This window comes from Pan troglodytes, chromosome 14, assembly GCF_028858775.2.
Source record: "Pan troglodytes isolate AG18354 chromosome 14, NHGRI_mPanTro3-v2.0_pri, whole genome shotgun sequence".
Taxonomy (NCBI): domain Eukaryota; kingdom Metazoa; phylum Chordata; class Mammalia; order Primates; family Hominidae; genus Pan; species Pan troglodytes.
In genome coordinates, this window is record NC_072412.2 from 63,715,547 (window position 1) to 63,740,204 (window position 24,658).

The window sequence follows — 24,658 nt, forward strand, 5'->3', positions numbered from 1 at the left end:
ACAACATTTTTTTTTTCACACTTCTCCACCTGTTTTGGTTTCCCACATTGAAGTTCCTTTCAAATATCCCCTAGCCAATATCTAGTTAAGCCATGGGATCTCCTATGTTTCCTTACAAAGTGCCCTGATTATGGTAACTGTGCAATAAATGCATACTTTTGAGATATACTAATACAATTCCAATCAGTATGTCCCATGATAAAAGTCTTTATGTACTCTAAAGATGATGTAGTAAAAACTATCTTCTCTGTAACAATAAATAAAATAAGGCATTACATATAACAATTGTTGAAAAAATATAGTCAAGACAGAACTTTTTTTTTTAATTTCAAGTGGAGGCTTTGAAGAACATTAGGTTTATCCAGGCTTTTTTAAAGCAAGTGTATTGTGGATTATTACTTATATCCCTTGACTATTTCCAAATGAAGGAAGGGAGGCTACATGGTTTACCCTGAAAAACATTTTATGATGCCAAAATCATCTTCAAAGCAACTCATCTTGACTATATCCACAATTATTTGTTTGGACTACTTTAAAACATTGTTACTTATTATAAAATTTGTTTTTATATTTTTTCATTTAAGTTGTTACAACATACATTCCTAAGTGTGAAAATGTTATCATACGTTAAGCATAGCTACAAGATAAATAAAAAACCAAAATCACGATATTGTTTTGAAATAAGAAATTTAATTTTATCAAAATTAAAAACTTATCTGCAAAAGACACTGTTGAAATAAAGGAATGAAAAACAAGCCACAGAATTGAGAACATGTTTATATATATATAGATATATATGTATATATATATATATATACATATATGTATATATGTGTGTGTATCTATCTATCTATATCTGACAAAGAATGTGTACCTAGAATATATAAAGAGCTTTTAAAATGCAATAATAAGAAAATAAGTAACATAATTTTTTAAATGGGCAAATATTTGGACAATTCACCAAAGACAATATGCAGATGATAAATGAGCGCATGGAAAGATGCTCAGTATAGTTAGTCACTGGGACAAATGTACATGAAACTGTGATGAGATACAAGTGTATACCTATGGAATGGCTAAAATTGAAAAAGATTGATGACATGAAGTTATTTCAAGGGTCAGAACAACTATAATTCTCATATGTTCCTGGTGAGAAGGCAATATGTTAAAGTCACTTTGGAAAATATTTAGGCAATTGCCTATAAATTTAAACATATGTTTTCTAAATGACCCAGCAATCCCAACCAAAGAGCAATGAAAATTTATGTTGATGTAAAAACTGAACACAGATGTTTATAGCATCTTTATTCATAATTTCTCCAAACTGAAGACAATCTAAATATCCTTCATTGTTCAATAGATAAACAAATTCTGGTCCATAGGATGAAATACTACATAGCACTAAAAAGGAATAATGTAGTGATATATACAAAAGGGATGAATCTCAAATATGTTATGCTAAGTAGAAGAATCCATACTCAAAAGGCAGAATTATACACTATGTTATGTTATTTATATGACATTCTGAACAAGGTCATATTATAGAAACAGAAAACAAATTAGTATTTGCCATTAGGTGAGAAGAGGAGACACGGAGCACAATGCATTAGAAGGTGGGAGAACTCTTCTATATCATGTTGTGGTGGTTGTAACTCAGTTGTCTGTGTCAAAGTTTATAGAACTGAATACCAAAAAGAGTGAGTTTTATTCTATACAAATAAATAAAAGGAGAAATCATAATCATACTAGGTAGGTTGGCAGTGACCACATGTAGAATATAAAGCCTGCCTTCACTATGGGTCGGCTTTAACTTGTGAAAACACTATGAATTCAAATGATATGTTATGTCTTTGCTTTTAAGTTAGAATACGTTGTTATGTTGAAATAACATAATAACTGGAGCTGATTTCTCAGCCTGTTCCATCATGTGTTTGGATTTTAATAACCTTATTATTTAATATAATATCTAACCATTATCTTTCTTTGGAGAAAGAAATGTGTACAAAAATCTATTTTGACACACCCTGAACTAATCATTGTACTGTTGGCAATAGTTCTCCATTAAGTGTCAGGGTCATAGACTTAGAAAAATAATACAAAATGTCAAAAATGTGTTAATATTCTTCGTCTGTAGCTACACAAGTTAATTTTACAAGTCAATTAAATTTCAAATATTTACAATCATGGAAATAAAGTGACTAAAGCAGATGACAGTAACTGATGAACCTAAGGTATGGAGATGCTAGAGAGTAAGTTTGGAAATGGTAGAATCTTGAAACTGAGAGTCCCAAGAAAAGTGTGTGTGTGTGTGTGTGTGTGTGTGCATGTGTGTATGTATGTGTGTCTGTGTCTGTGTGTAGTGTGTTTTCAATGAAGCCATGTTAAGTTTGCTGAAAAGCAGCAGTCTACAAAATCATCACTACATCCCTCATAGATTATAGTCAATTTAGCAAAAGGGTTAAAAAGAAAAGGGAGCCTTTGGGGTTTGTTCTATATCCACAAAGAGAATATTTCATCCCCTTTCAGGAATTAAGAGAGTGAGAGAGAGATCACAAAATTTAGAGATTTCTGCAAAGAGTGAAACTGACATTTTCTGATCTTCTCTTGTGAAATTAAAATGAGAAAAACGAGAATCAAGGACAAATGATGGCAGCTCATGGCTGCTAGAAAATAAGGCACTTGGTTCCCAGTTCCATAGATTTATGAAGTTTTATTTATTCACAGGGAAACTCTACACTGACTGGGTGTAAGCTGTACGTGAGTTTGGGACCATTTTCTTTCCTGGGAATACTACAGATGGGACCAAAAGTGTATGCATAAGAGAAAAGTGGTGTTAATTTCCAGAAAACTCTAGCCAAGGATATGGTTTAGCACCCTTGGGGACGATACGTGTCTAGATGAGCTTCATTTGTGGCAGCCCCACTTCACCGAGGCCCATTGAAGCCATTAACTATATACACTAAACCCATATACCATAATCAAAGATGGAAATGATAGCCAACTAAAAAGAAGACTGCAACTTGATCATGGTAGGTCAACTAATGAAGTGTCTCAGACCTTCTTCTTCATTCCAACCAATCCAGACCTAGAGGAACTAGTATAGGAAGTTGGAGAAAGAGAGTGAGAATACCTAGAACTTACATTCACCAGAGCCACAAGTCTAGTCTGATATTAAGGGAGAGGAGATGGGCTTTAGATAAAGTATGAGAAAGGTTTTTGAAAATGAATAGGAATGAGCTTTTAAGAGCTAGAATGAGACTCCTCTAAAAAATCCAAGAATCACTGAAAAGTTATGCAAATAAAATCAGCTCTTATTAAGGGAAACTACTATCCAATGGTGAAACGGCAGGGTTAACTGCAATTACTGGAAACATTTGTTTAATGTTTGTAACCAACGAATTATAAAATCTCAAAAAATGGCTACATATGTAATCCCATTTTCAAGTTAATGCTTATAATTGAAGAAATCTTGACTCAATATAGGTTTAATTGTGCTAATTTGGAAGAATGAAAGAAAAAGCTCACTTACATAAAATATTTGAGAATTCATAACAAAAAGGTCAAGTAAACATGGAGCATCAAAGTTATAATTTTATCTTATATCCTAGAAGAATTTTCATTGAATCCTTTCATTTAGATTGATTGTTCAGAGGCAAGAAATGTTCAGATTCTCAATCTGAATATTAAATAAAGAAGCAAACCTGAGAAGTAGATACACACAATGTAAATATTTCTGTAGCTCAGATATGTGCAAAAGGCAACGGGAACAGAAGAAGCAATTCTAAATATAATTGTTATCAAAGAAATGCTCTCAAATCTACAGTGTAATTATCGAATATTCTCTAATGCAGACAACTTTAAAAACATTATAAATACTAATAGTCCCACTGTATATTTCTTGATGAAATTTTAATAAGCTACTTATCTTTTATCTCAGGTTGAAAAGTGTCCCTACAAGAAATCAACCAGTTTGAACTTTGTTTAATGCACTCTTGCACAGGGGTAATTGTCCATCCACCTTCAAGATTAGTTATATTTGGTAGAAAATAATGTCAACCAATGGCTGCCAGTCACTTCCGTTTTAAGGACATGGGTATACTTTGTTGTTTACTTACAAAAATTTTTTGGATCAGAGTTATCAGAAATTTTCAGATTTTTGACTACACTGCTTGGATCACTGAACTGCTTTTAGTGACTACTTCACAAATTTCTAAGTGCAATATAAAAACTTTATCAAAGTGATAGATTCAACTAAATAAAAAAGTATTGAGTAGCTGTAATATGACGAGTCTTGTGTTGGATTCTGGGAGGTCAATGATAAAAAATATAGGCTCACTTGAGAAAACAGCAAAGCTAACATGAAATACTGAACCTGGCAGGACCATGGCTACTGTCAAAGGCTAGTAAGTGCCAGATGACATGGGATTTTATATAAGAAATGAACCAAGTAATAAATAAAATAATGTGTCAGAGGAACAATACATAAGCCAATATTTAAAAATCCACAAATATTTAATTTTACCTCCAAACAATCCCTTTATGGAAGAGCCTTGATGTTTTATGAAAAATACCATCCCTGATCATTGCTTTACTACCTGATAATTCATAAAAATTTTCTTCAGAAAGATTGAATGTCTTATCCTTTATACCCTTTTCTGACCCTAAACCCTGATTTCAACAAAGTCTGATGCACAGAAAAGGTAGATCTTGTCTTCTTTTCATAAGATTTCTGTTCTGGATATTTGCCATAATTATATTCTCAAGTATATTTAATATTATATACTTGATCTTATATTTAAGATTTTGGATCATTTGATCACCACAGATCCAAGAGAAAGTTATTAAATAATATGTATGATAAGTTCAGTATTAGATCAAAAGTATTAAAATTAAGTTTTAAATATATTTCTGTGTAAATATAGTCTATTGGGCCAAGCTTGTCCCTGGGTTGTAAATTTGAGCAGTACTATGCTCTGTGACTAGAATATGGGTGCAACCAAACATACTCCTCATTTGGCTCAGGTCCTGTAAAACATACACTTGATATATTCTTTTTATTTAAGGCTCATGACAGCACACTTCATATAATCTTCAGAACAATCTTTTCAACTGAAAGGGTATTTGCTTTGTTATTTTCTGTCTTCCTTTTTCTTGGTTTTCCTCCCTGTGATATTTATTCAAATAAATTAACTTGGAAAAAAATTAACTTGGAAACCTGGAAGCCTAAGTCTCTTTTTATAGATTTAGTTTAATTTATTTGACCTATTTGGCTGCCTTGCTTTCGGTTTTAGTTTCCTAGGGTAGACATGTGAAAAAACACTGCGGATTGTTGTTTAACCTCAAATCTATCACCTGATTTCCTGAAATAATCACACCTACTGTTTTAGTGTCCTGGGGAAATGGGGCAGGGTTTCCCATTTCTAGGCAGCTACTCATAGAATTATAGAACAGTAAAAATCCTCAGAGGTCATTTGATTCCTTAGTTTGCTATAGAGATTTTTTCTTCCTTAGATATTTCAGGACACAAGAGCAACAAAACTCAGCCCTGAATCAATTCTGGACCACATAATCATAACAGTCAATTGCCCTTCCTTCATCATGATATATAAAGCGTACAGTACAGCATCCAGGTGCTAAGAAAAAGTGTCAATATGCCTATGAAGGCTGAAAATCTTTGAAATAATTGAATGGTAGAGGATCTACAAATGGCACAGTGTGAAAACTAATTAATTGGGTACTCAGTTGACTGAATACATTTTCTGAAAAAGTGATATTACTACATAAAGTACGTTGGGTTTCCCACAATAACTAAGAATAAGACTTTTATTCCTCTAACCTTTAACAAACATGTGGCCTAGGAATTCCATTATTTCAGGTCTTTTTTCTTTCATTGAGTAGCTCTTGAGACTAGATCATGAGCAAATAACAGAAATTAAGTAATAGAAATCTAGGGCTGAAAGGGATACTGGGAATAGTCGTATTCATGTCTCTCTTACTAACTGATTTTAAAACTAAGATCTAAAATTGTTAGATACTTCAACCAAATTCCCTCAGATAACTAATGAGTATTACCATCACTCGGAAATCAAGAAGTAATCTTATATATTTCAAGGAATGTATTGAATTTAGTATGATAAGGAAGATGATTTAAAGTTCACAACAAATCTGCTCCAAAATTTGTTATGAAATAAATAAAATAGTAAAGGGAAATAATTATTTAATGAATCCTGGCTTGTAAAAACAATATTTGATCAATCAGAATCATTTCTGACTGATTCACATTCCTTATGGTTGGCTAAAAGAGGTTGTGGCTGCTCATCAAATTGGCAGGTCTGCATGGTTGGATGAAAAAGGAAGATAATCAGTTGAGTGTTTGAACTAGATTCAACAGCGATTGTTGAGTAGAGCTTCATGGACTTGAGCATAGTACAGTGATGTCTTGAAATAAATAGAGTGCACTCATTTATAAAATATTGAGAAACATGTACATTATTAATCATTTTATTTTTTACAATTTGATAAATGCATAACCAATATGTCTCTTGCCATGTTTGTATGAATGTCTTGATTTTAATTAGATCGTCTATTCTTTAGAGGTTAGACTTAAGGGTTTTCTTGTCATCTCTTTTTGCATGTGCTTTAGGATAATGCATTCAAGAATTTTAAAATATAAAGAGCTGAAGGTTTAGGAACACTTTTTAATGTGTATTTTATTTTAAAATATGGGTGTTAGCATTAAGAGATAACAAATAATTTGTTTTGGCTAACCTTGTAATTTACAGATATTTAGCTTAAGCTTTTCATTAATTAAGCAGCTATCTAAATCGTATGAAAATAGAGCTTTAGGAACAAATGTTTTATACATTATATCCTTTCTATTTATTTCAATGTTTTCACTATTTCCTTGGTTTTATTCTCTGTCATTTATTCAGAAGAATTGACAAGGCTTAAAAATATTACTTCTCTGAAAAGTTTTTTCCCTCATGTAGAGATGGGCATCATTTATAAGATGCAGTAAATCACAATAAACCTTTACTTAAAAAGTTTGGGACTGGTAGAGACCTATGAATAATCTTAAGTTGTAGATATAAAAATTATGAATAATGATACACAGTGGCATTTTAGCTATCCTTTTTGTTGGAAAGAAAAACAAGAAAGTCACTAGCCCTTCAGAGATTTGGAAAACCAAATTTATTAAGATAAGGAAATAGAAAATGATTGATGATTCCAAACTAGATGGGTTAGGGGAACCTTTTTAGATTCACAAACACTAACTTTTTAAACAAGAAAATCGAATAGTCAACAAATATTTGTTGAGCAGTTACTGTGAATGAGCCACTCTGCTATATGCTGCAAAGCATAGACAAAAAGTAAGACACGATCTCACTCTATAAATTGTATTGCAATCTAGCAGGCAGTGAGAAACCCATATAAATGAATAATTATTTATTTAAATGGAAAAACATGATGCACACCACAGAAAAGACATAAGTAAGGTACTATAGGTTTCAGACGCTACCTTCTTACCTCTCTGGGGATGACTTTAATAAATTTAAATCTTTGTTTCTGCTGTGTGACAGCTGCTGACCCTTGAGTGACTGTGGTCTGGTGTGGAGTGTCACAGGTGGAGGCGTTAAAGAGATGGTAGCTGAAAGTACAAGGAGGAGGAGGAACAAGGTGAGTGAGAGAGCTGAATATTAGGAATGTGGAGGGGTGGAAATTAATGGGTCATGGACATAAATAGGGGACTGAGGAACCCAAGAAACAAAGAAGGAGGGATTGCGTTAACAGCAGATTAGGAAAATGAAAGATACATATAGTAAGGTCATAGAATATGATGGTCAACATCTAGTTGGACAATTTTGCGCAAATCACTCTACCTCTTTAAGCTTTTGGTTTCATCAAAGGTAAAAAAAATTTCAGTAAATATTTATTGAACTCCTACTATGCACCAGGCTTTTTTTCCAGGACTCGAAGATCCAAATTTAATAAGTCATAGTCTCTGCCTTTAAGGAGGCTGAAATGACTGTATAATACAAAAATAAATTTTTTGTTTTAAAATTAAAAACACAAAATGAATAATATTAATAAAATCAATCAAAATTAGTTGAATTTCTATGGTACACTAGATTTACATGGTGAGGAAGTAGTAAGGTGCAAGAGCTTTCAAGTCACGATAGATCTTGATTCAAATGGTTTCAGTCACTAATTCCCTGGAACACACTTAATCCCTGTCAGCCTGTTGTTTCTTGCTCTGGAGAATGTGAATAATCACATTCCCATGTAACAAATAAACTATATGAGTTATTTATTATTTTTTGTTTGATTGTTTATCCATCATTGCACACCCTAGTGCCCAGGTCAGTACCTTGTCTAGTAGTCAAATAAAGAATATTTGTTGAATAGAGCTTTTGGAAAGATTAAATAATGATTTGCTTAAAGTGCTTATGCACAGGAAACAGCAAATATAAATGCCAACACATGTTTATTAATTTAAAAATATTATTGGCTTTCAGCTATAATATCTGTGATTTGTTGAAGAAGAAATAAATGTTTGAAGGACATATAGATGGGGGCATCATTCAGTGAGAAAGTCTTAAAATTAATTTTATTCTTTAAATATTTAAATTACTAATTGGAAAAAAAACTTACCCATATATTGGGAATGATTCTTTCTACCAGTTTAGAAAGGCTGGCCACATATAAGTTCTTAGGGAATAATAACAAAATTTACTTTAAAAGAACATTTTAACGGCCTCTGAATAAATAAAACACCTACCTTTTTCATTATGCCTTTCCCCTTAGAATCAATAGACCTGGGGCAACATTTATTATTCTAGGGACCAATACATTTTTCAGATACTCGAGGATTCCTTTCTTGGTACCCTTTCCTTTTCAGGGAAATTATCTAACCAATCCAAAGAATGGAGAACTCACATAAAGCCCATAAACTTTGCATGTTGCACTGTCACATATAAAGGAGAAAGACCAAATGTGAAATAAGGCAGACTGTCTTCCTCAGAAGCAGCAACAGTAAGCATATTTCTTTTAAGCAGATAGAGAAGGTTGAATCAAAAATAGTATCAGGTGCTGGATGTGGTGGCTCACACCTGTAATCCCAGCACTCTGGGAGGCCGAGGTGGGTGGATCACCCTGAGATCAGGAGTTTGAGACCAGCCTGGCCAAGATGATGAAACCTCGTCTCTACTAAAAATACAAAAATTAGCTGGGCATGGTGGCGGGCACCTGTGATCCCAGCTACTTGGGAGGCTGAGGGAGGAAAATCGCTTGAACCCGGAAGGTGGAAGTTGTAGTGAGCAGAGTGCATGGAGTGCCACTGCAATCCAGCCTGGGAGACAGAGTGAGACTCCGTCTCTAATAATAATAATAATAATAATAACAATAATAATAATAATAATATCAGGCATTTTAATGGATGTACTATTTTTTAAATACTATGTAGTGTTTATACTTGCATTTAATAAGTGATGAGATTGAATCTTTGAGATTTGAAATGACTGGGTAAATTCATAGAGCTTGTTAGTGGCAGTAATCATCATATTAAAACAAGTCTTAACACTGCTATTCCTTCTGTACTATAACTTCTTAAGGTTATCATTACATTTACCTCGGTTGTAGACAATGTTTCCTCCACCCTGAAATTCGGAAAGCTTTCTACTAAAAGAAGAGATTCTTGTCTATTCTGAGATATCCAATTATTTTCCAAGGAAAAATTTATATCAAAAATAGCCTTTTAATAGGAAGCATTTTTTCTTTGTGCATTATATGTAGAAAATAACTAGCACATGTATTACACTTTCTTAGTAATCAATAATCAATACCTATCCTCAGCTTATCATTATCAATGTGATTACTTGTTATTAATATACACACTGAAGGTTACCAAATGCTATTACTTTACAAAAAAGAAAAAACAAAGCAAGAGGTAGAAAAAAAACCCTCAAATTCCTTTGTTGGTACTTAGTTCATTTATTTTGACAAGTGCAGTTTAATTTTAACAACTGGCTTAATCAGCCTTAATGCTGACTCACTCCAGGGAACACAAAAGAGAAAGCCAGAATCAACTTAAGGGCAGGAAAGGTCTTCTCTGCCTTGTGTTAGAACACAAAATGTTTACTACTTCCATTTATTTTATGATAGATTTTTTAGACTAACAATTAAAACATTTACTGAGCATCTTTTATATCTGTAACGCTATGAGAATTGATACTAGAAATACCTTTAAGATTTGTTTCCATGACCCAAATAAAATTCTATGAAAATTTATAATTTTTTTTTCATTTCCTTCCAAGTTTGGACAATTCCCTAGTTCATTTCTGAAATTTACCTTACTATTCTGGTTTTGGTGAGGGCTCCAAGTCCTTACTGATTCTAAGATATTTACACAATGTCTTCTTTGAATGACAAAATAGCATGCAATGTAATACTAAGGCAACCACCATTCAAAGTAATAGACAAGCTCTCCTGCATTGCCTCAAAGTACAGACTGTCAATAGAGATGGAAAATTAAATTTAGAGGAAGCACTATTACATATTGTTACAAAGGGTTAAATCATGTCCCTAGGAATATAAAGACAGAAGAGCAGGTTGAGTCTATATGTATATAAATAAATAAATAAGCAAATAAAGTTAAGAGATGTTTTTTTCACCCAACCTGGGGAGAGAACATATTCAGAAGTGAATTTACCATGTATCATAAAATATCATTAAGCATAGAATAGTGCTTAAATTTAAAGGAATCCATTACATATATCCTGTCCAAGGCCCTGGTAGAGGTGGTGATGAGGGATCTAACACTGTATTCCCATCATCACATATTTTTGTGACATTTTAAATTTTATTAAGTGAAATTAACTGTAATATTTCACTTCAACTTCACCTCCATCTTAATCTTCCTTGTATTAGTGGCCTTGGAGTGACTGTTGGCAATTTGGAATTTGTCTAAGGGAAGTTGAGTTGGAAACGCACTTGGTTTGACTTAAAGGGAGAGATATTTATATGGTTCACTGTTGTTTTCTTATTATGAAGTTACCTTAAGGCATGAAAGTTTTCCAGCAGAATTTCTACTATCTATTGTTTTAACTTGCGTGGCATGTCTACAAACTCAGAACTTCTGGCAAAACCCAGAAATCAAAAAATAAGGTGGACATATTTTTTCTCCCCAGCACTACATGTAGAGCTATATGGGAATATTGAAGTAAAATGTAGATTTGACAAGGATGGAATAAGAAGCTAGCATGTGGGAAATTCTTCCAATAATCACACTTAACTTACAATTAAGCAGGGGATTTTAAAATCTAGTAGAAACATCAACTCTCTTCTGTCACAAATATACTTAACAACGTGGCATGTACAATCATAAATTCACCATATAAGAAACTTACTTTATTTCTGCGTGAAATTGATATAAATTATTCTGACACCAAGAAGAAAATTGTAACACAAATTTTCAAAGCATAACAAAATCACTTATTCAAATATTTGGGGAAAAAGTCATGAATAGGCTCTTGAATTGTTTAATAATACAGCTAGTAAAAATGGATATGTTCTAGAGATCTGCTATACAACAAAACGCCTATAGTTAACAATAGTAGATTGTTTACTTTAAATTTTGTTGATAGGATAGATCTCATGTTAAATGTCCCTAAAATAAAAAAAATTAAAATTAAAATAAAAACAGAACACAAAGAGGTATAAGAAAACTCTTAGAGGGAATGGCTATGTCTGTTACTTTGATTGTCCTGATAGTTTCATGGGTATGTCCAAAGACATTAGCTTGTATCACGTTAAATATATGAGGTTTTTTGCGTATCAGTTATACCTCAAAAAAGCTGCTTAAAAAAAACTAGTAAAAACCGTAGCATATAAACATACTGGAAAACTTCTAAAAATTTGAATATTTCAATTCCTTCCTATGTAATAAAGTTAAATGAATATAACATACCACTCATAATATACTACTAAATGCAAATAACAATAACTTGATTAATGAGTTACCTGAACTAGAAACCTATCATTTATCATTGCACAAGAAAATTTTAAAAGCCTTAGAGTTTTATATAAAAACTTGATATGCATATAATACACTATTAATAGTACTATTAACATGATATGGTTTGGATCTGTGTCCCTGTCCAAATCTCATGTTGAATTATAATCCCCAGTGTTGGAGGTGGAGCCTGGTGGGAGGTGATTGGATTATTGGGGTGGATCCTTCATGAATGCTTTAGCACCATCCCCTTAGTGGTGTTCCTGAGATAGTGAATGAGTGAGTAATTGTGAGATCTGGTTGTTTAAAAGTGTGTGGCACCTCCCCTCTCTTGCTGCTGGTCTGTTCACGTGAGACATGCCTGCTTTCCCTTTGACTTCTGTCATGATTGTAAGTTTTCTGAGGCTCCCCCAGAAACAAGCCACTATGCTTCCTTTACAGCCTGAAGAACCATGAGCCAATTAACCTCTTTTTATTATAAATTACTAAGTCTCAGATATTTCTTAATAGCAATGCAAGACTGGATTCATACAGAAAATTGGTAATGAGAGTGCGGTATTATTATAAAGATACCTGAAAATGTGGCAGCAGCTTTGGAACTGAGTAACAGGCAGAGGTTGTAAGAGTGTGGAGTGCTCAGAAAAGACAGGAAGATGAGGAAAAATTTGGAAATTCCTAGAGACTTGCTAAGTTGTTATGACCAAAGTACTGATAGTGATATGGACAACGAAGTCCAGGCTGAGAAGGTATCAGATGGAAATGAGGAATTTATTGGGAACTGGAACAAAGGTCACTTTTGTTACACCTTGGCAAAGAGCTTGGATTGTGCCTCTGCCGTAGGGGTCTGTGAAACTTTAAACTTGAGAGAAATGATATAGGGTATACGGTGGAAGAAATGTCTAAGCAACAAAGCTTTTAGCAGGTGGACTGGCTGCTTCTAACAACTTATGCTCGTGTGTGAGCAAAAAAACTAGAACTTACATTTAAAAGTGAAGCAGAGCATAAAAGCTTGGAAAATTTGCAGTCTTACCATGTGGTAGAAACGAAAAGCTCATTTTGGGGGAAGAATTCCAGCAGGCTGCAGAAATTTGCATAGGTAAAGAGGAGCCAATTGCTGATAGCCAAGACAATGGTTAAAAGGCTTCTAAGGCATTTCATGGACTTTCTTTGCAACCCCTCCCATCATGGGCTTAGAGGCCTACCAGGACAGAATGGTTTCGTGTCGTGGCCAGGGCCTTGCTACCCTTCACAGCCTCAGCATCCTCATGGCCCTGCTCCCTGCATCCCAACTGCTCCAGCTCCAGTTGTAGCTCAAAACGGCCCAGGTACAGCTTGGGCTGCTGCTTCAGAAGGTGCAAGCTGTAAGCCTTGGCACCTTCCACATAGGGTTAAGCCTGCTGGTGCCCAGAGTGCAAGAGTTGAGGCTTCAGAGCCTCCACCTAGATTTCAGAGGATGTATGGAAAAGTCTCGATGTCAAAGAAGAAGTCTGCTGCAGGGGCGGAGCCCTCATAGAGAATCTCTACTAGGGCAGTGCAAAGGGGGAAAAGTGGGTCTGGAGCCCCCACACGGAGTCCTTACTGGAGCACTGCCTCCTAATGCAGCTGTGAGAAGAGGGTCACTGTCCTGCAGACCCCAGAGTGGTAGATACACCAACAGCTTGCACCTGTCACCTGGAAAAGCCACAGGCGTTAAACGTCAGCCCTTGAGAGCAGCCACAGGACTAAACTCTGCAAAGCCACAGGAGCAGAGTTTGGGAGCCCACTCCTTAAACCAATGTGCCCTGGATATGAGATATGGAGTCAAAGATCATTTTGGAGCTTTAAGATTTAATGATAGCCCTGCTGAGTTTCAGATTTGAGTGGGGCCTGTAGCCCCACTCATTCTCTTGGATGATTTCTTCCTTTTGGAACAGGAGTATTTACCCAACGCTTATACCCCCATAATATCTTGAAAGTAACTAACATGTTTTTATTTTACAGGCTAATAGATTGAAGGGACTTGTCTTGTCTTAGATGAGATTTTTGACTGTGGACTTTTGAGTTAATGCTGGGATGAGTTAAAATTTTGGAGGACTGTTGAGAAAAGATGATTGTATTTTGCAATGTGAGAAGAATATGAAATTTGGGAAGGGCCAGGGGCAGAATAATACGATTTAGATCTGTGTTCATACCCAAATCTCTTGTCAAATTGTAATCCCCAGTGTTGGAGGTGCGGACTAGTGGGAGGTAATTGGATCATGAGGGTGGATTCTTCATGAATGGCTTAGCACCTTCTCCTTGTTACAGTTCTCGTGATAGTGAATGAGTAAGTAATTGCAAGATCTGGTAGTTTAAAAGTATGTGGCACCTTCCCTCTCTCTCTTGCTCCTGCTCCAGCCATGTAAGACATGCCTGCTTTCCCTTTGCCTTCTGCCATGATTTTAAGTTTCCTGAGGCCTGCCAGAAGTAGAAGCTCCAATGCTTCCTTTAGAGCTTGCAGAATCATGACCCAATTAAATATCTCTTCTGATAAATGACCCAGTCTCAGGTATTTTTTATAGTAATGTGAGAACATTACTATAGAAGGTCAAAATTGGTTCTGAAGGGGAAGAAATTTGGCTGGAGGAGACAAATTGTGTGTGAGACACATGATATTAAGTAATTTGGTCTTAAATAATTTATATTATATTGTTTAGGCAGCGTGGAGCCATTAAATATTATTGTGAAAGACAGTCACTTAAGCAGTACTAATTATACTATCCTTTTTTTGTTCCTACTGAAGACAGTATACATGAATGAATGACAGTCTGATACGAATATGAGGGAAAATATTCATGTATTGGATGACTGAGTATACTAGATTAATTTCAAGGTCATTTTTCTCCTTTGGATTTTATGATTGAAATTTACTTATGTAAATTACTTATGAAAGTAAATAAGATGTTTTAATTTTTATTGTTATCCTATTGAAGGGAAAATACTGCTTCGATAATTTATTTTTAAAAAATTAAAGTTTCTCCTCTGGTTGTTTAAATATCAGGTACCTAGAAATAATATTCATAAGAACTGAAGTTAAACTTCATTTGCCAACTAATTATCATTAATATATTGGATGATTGGCTGGATAACTTACTATGTTTATTTTTACCCTGATAGTTCAGTCAATCTATATTCAAAGGGAAGGGAAGAGCAAAGAGCTTCAGTTAGCCATCAAATATAAACCTTAAATTACTAAACAAACTAGAGAACACATAGTATTGATCCATTATGAAACTTCATTTTCAAGAAATGAAGGAAAGGTTGGTGTTTCAGAAATAAGACTCTATGTTGAACTGCTTGAAGATGTAATTTCCAGTGAATTGTTAAAAAGAAATTTGACCAAGAATGATCCAATAATCAAGTAGTTTAATGTCTATCCCAGTAATGTTTCATCTGTTCCATTAAATAAAGCACCATTTTATGAGCTCTATTTGAACATTCTCCAACAAAGTCTTTTATTCTAATTTCTTTATCTTACTGGTAAAAGTATCTAATAATGCCTATGAATTCAAATAACATCTTGCTTTCTTAATATATAATTATGGTTGTTTTATGTATGTCTAAACCATATTAAAAATATATGCTTAATGAAACCCCTAGGTCTAGTGAAGCAGGATGATACTCTCACAGGCCTGTCATTATTTACGCCTCTATATATCTGCTTTTTTGTTGTTGTTGTTTTCTTCTCACAGTTACTCAAAGCCAGAAATCACCATCTTTACTTAGCTGAAGCCAAGATGTCTGTGTACCCCTTGCTTCGTTCTCATGGCTGTTTATACCTTTTAACTTTACATAATACAGAATTAATATTGTGCTTTTCTAATAAACACCATTATTCTACACTTATTTCTACCTAACACTAACTTAACCAGTTTAAAAATTAAAATATCAGGAATCATGTATGACAAACTACCATTTTGACTGTCCGTATTTTTATACAGTATTATCTGGGTAAGAAAATGCAAATAAAATGTCAAACACATTGTATGTGTGCTTATTTAGGCTATGGACAATCTTTTTAAATGAAAGTCACAGATAAATCCAGAAGAAGTCAACCTATTCAGTAAAAGGGAAAAACTCCTTATTTCTTCCAGTAAGCATGCAGCTAGTTTTAGACAACACACTAAAGGAAAGTGACTATTATATATATCCAATTCTAAAAATAAAAAAAATTATCAAATATCCAGTAATAAAGAGCTACCCAACCTAACTTGTAATAGTAAACACGCAATAGAATTTCTGTAATTTAGTTGTTATCCTTACAAAATGGCAAAATATTGTTCCTTTATTGATCATTATTTTGGGGGCCATTTGTACTAACTTACTTATTACCCATTTATTCCTTCTTAAGAAATATTAGTCAACATAATATTTAATAATATTTTAAAATCCTGTCTCTGCTATATTTAATGTTTAATATCAATTGAAATTTTAAACCATACATAATAAATACCACTTATTTCCTTTTTGGAATCTCTCACACTGACAAATATTTCATTCTTTTCTAAGTCATCTGTATTCCCAGATGAACATAAGGGCATAAATTCCCAGTTACATGAACTTAAGGGTATAAAACAATGCAATGACATGAAAATTCATCTGATACATACCTCTACAAACTGTCTCCACTATATACTTATCCAGATGTTAGTGTTCTGGTTAATATATGTCATCAAACACTGAATCTGCTTGACAAGGATTTCTAATCCAGATCTTACTTACTATTAATACATTCGAAGTGCTAGCATTTTTACATTTACTATAAAACTCACATGAATCATCAATAAATTTAATTTTCTATTTATGACAAAATTAGCACGTTGATTTCTCCAAAAGTAAGACAGAGATATTCATATGGCAAAAAATACTGAAAGCCAATAATAGTGAACTCAGTCAAAAGACAGATTGATAAAATTTGCTATGCCTGATCCTACATATCAGAACTGTTTTGGGTAAACTCCCAGTAAGTTTAATCATTTGGAAAGACACCAAATAAATTAGAACATACATATGGAAAATATGATCTTGTAAACAATCCATATTTACAACAGTGTGCATTGCTTGATTGCCAATCTGCTGGTGGGATTTACGTATCCTCTTTGCACTTATCTGTTATTTGTGAGTATATGGATTTCTAAACTAATCTTTCTTTCCTTTCTTCCAATCAAATAAAGAGAACAGTAATTGCGCAGTGTCACATGAATAAATATTACTTTCCTAAAGGTGAATCAAGAATCTTAATTTTGAGTCTATGAAGTAAATGAAAATGAGGAAAATACACTTTATAATCAGTTTCATAAATCTGCTGTGCTCTCGTCTTAAAAGCTTTAGTATCAAGTTAATTTTATTTTTATTAAATTAGAAACAAATATATAAATATACAATTCTGAAAAGTATCTTTTAACAGTATTGGTGTTATTGGTTATTTTCTTGCAAAATGTGCTTATTTAGGCCTAAATCATATGACAGATTGCTGTAACTCTCTACCCGTGTCATGTAGGTAAAGAATGCTATGAAACTATTGCTCCTTTATGTAGTAAGGAATTTGATCTCGCCCAAAGAGAGGTCTGGCCTTGTCCTTGGCTAACCTCCAAACTCTTGTAATTTTCCAAGGGACAGGACCATCTCTTGTTATTAACGCTGAGTACCTGAAAGTTTATGCTCAGAAGGTCACTCAGGTAGGCCCATGAGGCTATATAATATGTCACATCTTTTGGGGGTGGTGGTTAAAGTTCAACCAAATGAGTCATGCATCAACCAATCATGCCTAGATAATGAAGCCTCAATAAAAATTCTGAAGGTCAGGTGAGCTTCCCCGGCTGGCGAAACTCTGTACATACTATCACATGTAATAGTGAAGAGGAGGTGAGACAGTCTGTGTCTCCTCAGTGAGTGAATAAGCAGAAGCTTCCTGTTTGGGCCCCTCCCGCACCCTGCCCTATGTGTTTTTTCTTTTGGTTAGTTTTAATTTGTATCTCTTTCCTTATAATAAACATACTGTGAGTATACCATTTCAGTTGGTCCTGTGAGTCTTGCTAGTGAATTATCATATCTGAATGTGGTCTCAGAAAAATCCTGAACTTATGTTTGGTGTTAGAAGTCTTGGGTAGACTTGGCAGCCTGGAGAACTGCCCAATAACCTGGCAGTTTGGTTAACTCTGGAGACACATAAGGTCAAACTGTTGTAGAGCATTTCTTTTTTATTTAAAATAGATTATAAGCAAAGACTATGTAATAAAGGCATAAATCTAATTATGAATTTCTATTTCTATAATGAATGGTAGCCCCTATAAAGTAATAGTTCAGTATCCTCAATTAATTGATTTCTGAAATAATGTATTTGATTTTTTTAATTGAAAATATTTTTACATGTTAAAAACTTTTCAGATTTAAAAATAATGTGTAAGCACATAATTTACAATATATTTGTTTAAAATAATATGGGGTGAGTTTTGATTAAGAAAACTTTTAAAAATAAAAAATTGTATCTATATAGTCAATGCATTTTTGGTTTTCTTTTATATTTGGACCACTAGTTGTCCACTAGTTATTGTTCATTGTGATCCACTAGTTTATTTTACTGAGACTATATAACTTATTCTTACAAGAGCTCTAACAATGACTAAGAGCAAACAAATTCTGATAATATCAAAACAATTGTATTTACTTCTAAAAGATGCCATAAGCAAACATAAAAAGAATTTTCAAATAAAATATAAAATATTTCATAGATAGGAATTGGTATTCTAACAACATTAGTGAAATACCTGCTAGGACCTAGCACAAAGACAATGTGTCCTAAAAGCTGCCTGAAAGACTAGCAATAATGCTGTGCTCTCCTGGCCATTATTGTAAGAGATTTAGGAGACAATTTCAAAACACTAGAAAGCCAGATAATCTTTCATTCTTTGTTTAATTTTACTTTTAAACTCAAAGCTGGCATACTTTCCCAATAGGTGAAGCAAAATGCTCATTTTTATTTTTGAATGATCAAATTTTCCATTCCCTAGTGGCTTTTTCCATTTGTATAATGATCTTCAGATCTCTGTAGTGAGAAAGAGACAAATTGCATCGATGGGAAGTGTTCCAGAAAGTGAGCTACAATACTTGACCCAGTGTCAAGCTGGAGTCTGGCTGCTTTTTTTTCCACTTTAATGTTGCTAACCTACAGTTATGATGGAGAAATGGAATATATTTCTTCATGGAGACCTGTTGTTCAGTATCACAAAACCTAGATGCTATGCAAGAGGATTAATGACTTAGTAGAAAAAAAGAGTTGAACTCTTCTGGCTTCTAGCTACAGAGCTCATCAATCTATTAAGTTAACATCAACAATGTGTAAGGTTTTGATTTCTAAAATGAGGAAAAAATACTTAGCAGAAATACTTTTAAGAACCAACCAACAAAATCCTTTTCTAAAGTCACAAAAAAATTACTAGAAGGCAAAGTAAGTTTTCTGTTTAATATGTGAAATAAAACGTTTCCTTTTAAAGTTAGGTTACCCAAATATCAATAGTATGGTGAAGTATTAATGATTTTCTGTTAGTTAAACTTAGTGCTTAAAAATCTTGCCAAACATGGCAGGAACAAGAGCAGATGGAGTTAAGATGATGAAGAAACTTCTGCCTAAGCTCTTGGATACATTAGCAAATAATGGAACACTTTTAAAAATTGAAATATGTTCTCGTAAAAGATGTGGAAGGATGCCAGTTTGTAGAGAATTACATTCTTTTAAGAGAAAATACATATTATGGGAAAATTATTATGGTGTTATCTTTGGAACCGTATTTTAAAAATGTATTTCCACATACTATGAGAAAAACACAATATATTAAAATAGTATAAAATAGTCGACTAATTAAAATAAAATACAAGACCAATATTTCATTAAGAATTATTTCCAATATCCTGAAATTCAAGAATATACCTTTTCCGACCCAAGATTTCATGGTGAATTAAAGATAATTTGTAAAGCTGTCTCCACAAAGTCGTTTATATGTTTGATGTTACCAACTGTCCTTTTCTTATTAAATATAGCAGTTTTCTTCTCAATAATGATGGTAGCATTTTTAATGTGATTATTTCTGTTTGTATTTTGATTGTAATCTAGTTATTTTTGATTTGATGTTTTGTTTCCCTGTTCATTTTTTAAGTTGATGGCATGTCATCAATTATTTCTTATTTTTCTTTCTAAACAAAAAATGCAGTTATTTCCCATCCTCAAAAATTATTCTCAAACACAGGACAAAATATCTTTATTCCATAAGACTTTATGCCAGAGTAATGTGATAAATAAGCATTCCTGTAAGCACTAATAACAGATCATCTTTTCTCACAAAAAATATAAAACATATGAAGAAATGACTATACTTAATATTGAAATATTTTTAAAGCATCTGAGTTTTTCAGTAGACAAGACTGATAGTGATATAAATGAAGCCCTTCTCTGATTTATTCATTAATGTTTCATATATCAATTGTCTTCAACAACCTTAAAATCTTTTTGTGTCATTAAGAAAAAAATAGCAACCTTACTTGATAAACACATGACTTGAGGAATCAAACATAGTTTTGGTTGTTAAAAGATTTGAAAAGCAGCCCTAAGAACAGATTTGAAAACAGGAAGCCAAAGTAGTGGAGACTTGTTTTTTTCCAAATCCTCAAAATATTTGCAAAATGGCACTAACAACTTCCAAGTAAGATTTCTGGAACTTTATTTTTCACTGGGAAAAGGCTTAGAGTTTAGAAAAAACCAAGTCATCTCATGGAAAAAGTAACTTTTATTATTATTAAATTCAATAACTTATGAAGCTTCGATTTTTAACCTCTTCTACATAATGTCTTTTATCTATTTAAATATGGATTTGCATTTAAAAACTTAATTCTAGAACATTCACTTTAATCCCTCTGATACCGAACATTCCTGAGTCATTTCTCCTGAAAAACTGTCCCTGTTAGTATTTTACTTAATCAGCATTTTAGGCATTATTTACATTTTTTGGATAGTTTCTATAATAATCAGAGTTAGTGTAATGAAATATAACTTGGCATTTTTCAATCATAATTGACCCTATATCTATGTTCAGCTTTACTCAACAACAAAAAAGGAAAATTGTCAACTTTTATATTTAGAAAGTTACTTTTCTAACTGCCCAAAATATCAGGAATTAAAGCTATTCTCATGACAAAAAAATAAGAGAAAATAACACTCATGATTTTGAAATCAATAGAGAATATTTAATGTGATTAGATTTTCAGGAAGTTGAATATGGGTACTGAGATAACATTCTTTAGAAAATGAAATAAATTTCCAAAGTTTCTCACACATTTTCCCCAAACTGCTTTAAGTTGATAAGCAGTAGTCAAGCTCTTCATCTTTTAGATGAGAAAATGTTTTGTCTTTATTCTGAATAATAAATTATAGTAGCTTAGAGGGGGAAGAAACAAAACAAAAAGTACAAGAATCTGAAAGCCCTCACAATTAGAATACTGGCACAGAATTTTCATTAATGACTTTCCAGTTTATAAATTCCATTACATAGAAATTTTATTCCCATGAGATACCAGGGAAAATAGTGACTGTCTAAAGGGGACCGTCATTAGTCTTGGGTCTCTAGGCACTATTATTTTCTAATAGCACCTGATATTTTCGAAGGGAATTGATTCTCTTCCACAGAGTGTAGTCTTGCTAGGAAAGTACCGTCTAGTTCTCTAATTCTACTTCCCACTTTTTTCATTAGATGCCTGGTGGGCCAGATCCTTTATCCATCCATACTTGAGACAGCCTGTGGCTGGTGTGTGACCAACTGATAATGAGATCCTTATCATAATGAAGTGATTATCACTGGTGGGAGCTGAAGGCATGGAGATGATAACAGCAACAGAGATGTACTTTTCAAGGTAAATTGACTAGTCATTCCTGCTACAGATGGTGGTTTTCTTCCTGCTTTCTGCTTAGTAGCTCTCAGGAGCTTTCATAATTTCAGCAGTCCCCAAGATTGCCCTCCCAGACTTTGTTTGATTCTGCAAGTTCCCCAATTTACCTCCCATTTCTTATGAAAATCCTCATTTGCCTTAAGTTATCTGGAATTAATACTTGTCACTAAGAGCACCAACTGTTGATACTACCTTCCTACTAAAAATATATACACTGGAAATTGAATTCATCCTACGTATTTCATATATTATAATTTTTTAAAATTATTAATATCAATCTACTTTATGAGACCTGTACTATTTGACCTATAATTCTATATCTTTGTTATATTCAAGTCAATGATACAAGATACTAGTGATTAAGAAAAATATTAATAACATTGCATTACATTTTGGACAAAAATTTTTAATTATAAACATACTTCCATATAAATTGTTTCATCTGATCATCACAAAAGCTCAACTTAAAGAGAATAAATTCTTATTTTCTATTTTACAAAAGAACTACCATTTAGTGAGGGTAAGCAGTTTTCAAGTGTAGGACATAATAAGTGCCAGAACTTTAAACCACATTTTAAACTTCATATTTAGTGCTATTTACCATACAACCACTGCATCCCAGCACTGTGCATGGGACAATCAAAGAACAAGTCAGTGGGATATGTTACTATCAAATAAAAAATACAAAAAGAGGAAAGTTTGTAGGCATTGTTCTTAGAACAATGTATTAGATCATATAGAACAGTGTCAAGGGTTGATTGTAATGTCAGATTTCATTGACACAGTCAGAAGAAATCTATAACACTATCAGATTATTTCTCTTACATTTTAAGGGGCCTTGTAGAAATGTCACTGGTCTCCAGGAATCTCCTTCTGCCAGTGTCTTTTACCAGGACACTTTCTCTGGATAAATATGGGAAACTCAAGGGCTTTGGCTACATGAATTTTAAATTTCTTTCTCTCCATAGGCACCCTTTTAGGCCAAGGACTCTATTTATTGTGTCAAGGGTAGAATATCTGAGTATTGAAGAGAGTGGCTGACACAAAGAAGTATTTAACTTCATTTGTCGATTTTAATAATTGGCATGTATTCGTAGGCTTTTAAATAATATTCAAATTTTAAAATCCCATAACTTGGGTCTTCAAAGGAGCCTCCTTCCGAAACAATTTCCAATAGACATAAGGAGAAATGAAGGATGTGACAATACATATGTGAACCAGAATTATATTTGGACTTAACAGGTCATTTATTCAGCTGATATTTCCATTTGAATACGCTTACACAGGAAAATGTAGGGATAAGTTGAATTTATGGTGATGAGGAGTGGAGCACGTAAGGTCAGGGGTAGCACCATGATCCATGGTGCTGAAGGGCCAACAGGTCCCAAAGGCTAATGGATCAAAAGCAGATGATAACATTATGTATCCAGCACCATGCTCCTAAGACCTTGCACACTGTGTGAAAGGTGACTACACTGCTGGATGAAATTCCAAGTGGAGCAGCATACACAGATTCTCTTAAGGGAACGTTTGAACTTTTGATCAAAATACAGCCCAGTGAATTCTGGAGAAAGAGTCTGAAAAACATCAGAATATTTTTGTTCTAAAGAATGTACAGTCTAGTCATATTGTATTGTGTCTTGTCATATTGTATTTTTCATAATATTTATTCTGATGTGATTTGCTATTTGAATGCTGTTTCACTCTCTGAAATATGGAAAACTTGGACCCTTCTTGACCAAATTACTGTAAACAATGACAGACTTATTGGACCTTACATAATGACATTCAAACAGAATAAAATTCAGCCCTGTGTGAGGAAGATGCATACTTCCAACAGACCAAACAGAAAAACTTAATTTTTCCTCCTGACTGAGTCATACATCCCCAGAATACTCACACTACATATTTCCTCTCTTCTGGGCTGGAATTGGGCTTACTCTGTGCTTACGTGCTGCTATTATGATGTTTAAACAGCAGGTCACTGAAGGAGATAGAAAAATGGTCAAATAGTATCCACATCACATCTACTTACAGTAGTGCTGGAGTAACATAATGCAATTCTGTAGAGTTGTATAATTTTTCTATTATTTATTTATTAGAAACAGGGTCTTGCTCTGTTGCTCAGGCTGGGAGTTCAGTAGCACCATCACAGCCCACTGTGCCCTCAAACTACTTAGCTTAGGCGATCCTCCCACCTCAGCCTCCCAAAATACTTTCTTAAATACTACATGATGTTGATTTCTTTGCTTTTACTTTGTGGTGAGCTCTAGTGCTGAAAAGGGCCTTCTCCCTCCATTTCTTTCCTGTTTCTAAATTCTGTTTATCTAAATAACATAGGGATAAAACTGAAAAGCAGGATATTACTAGAGACAAGGTTTTGAGCATTTGTTATTTATGCTTTCATAGCCATGTCTACAGAGAATTAAGGGACAATGCCTTTTATATGTTTAATTTTATTTATTACCCTAAGATCTAGCTACAGGTCCAAACTCGACTATAATTCAATTAGCAGAAAAAATATCTGTCCAAAGGAAACTACTAGAATGGCAATACTGTTTTAGGACACTTGCTGTTATCTTGTAACTGTTAAAATAAGATTTCTCTGTTTGACATCAATCAAAGGATACAAGTTTCAGATTTTGCCATTGCAGTATGGATTATATTAACTGGTGTTTTCTTGATTTGTGACAC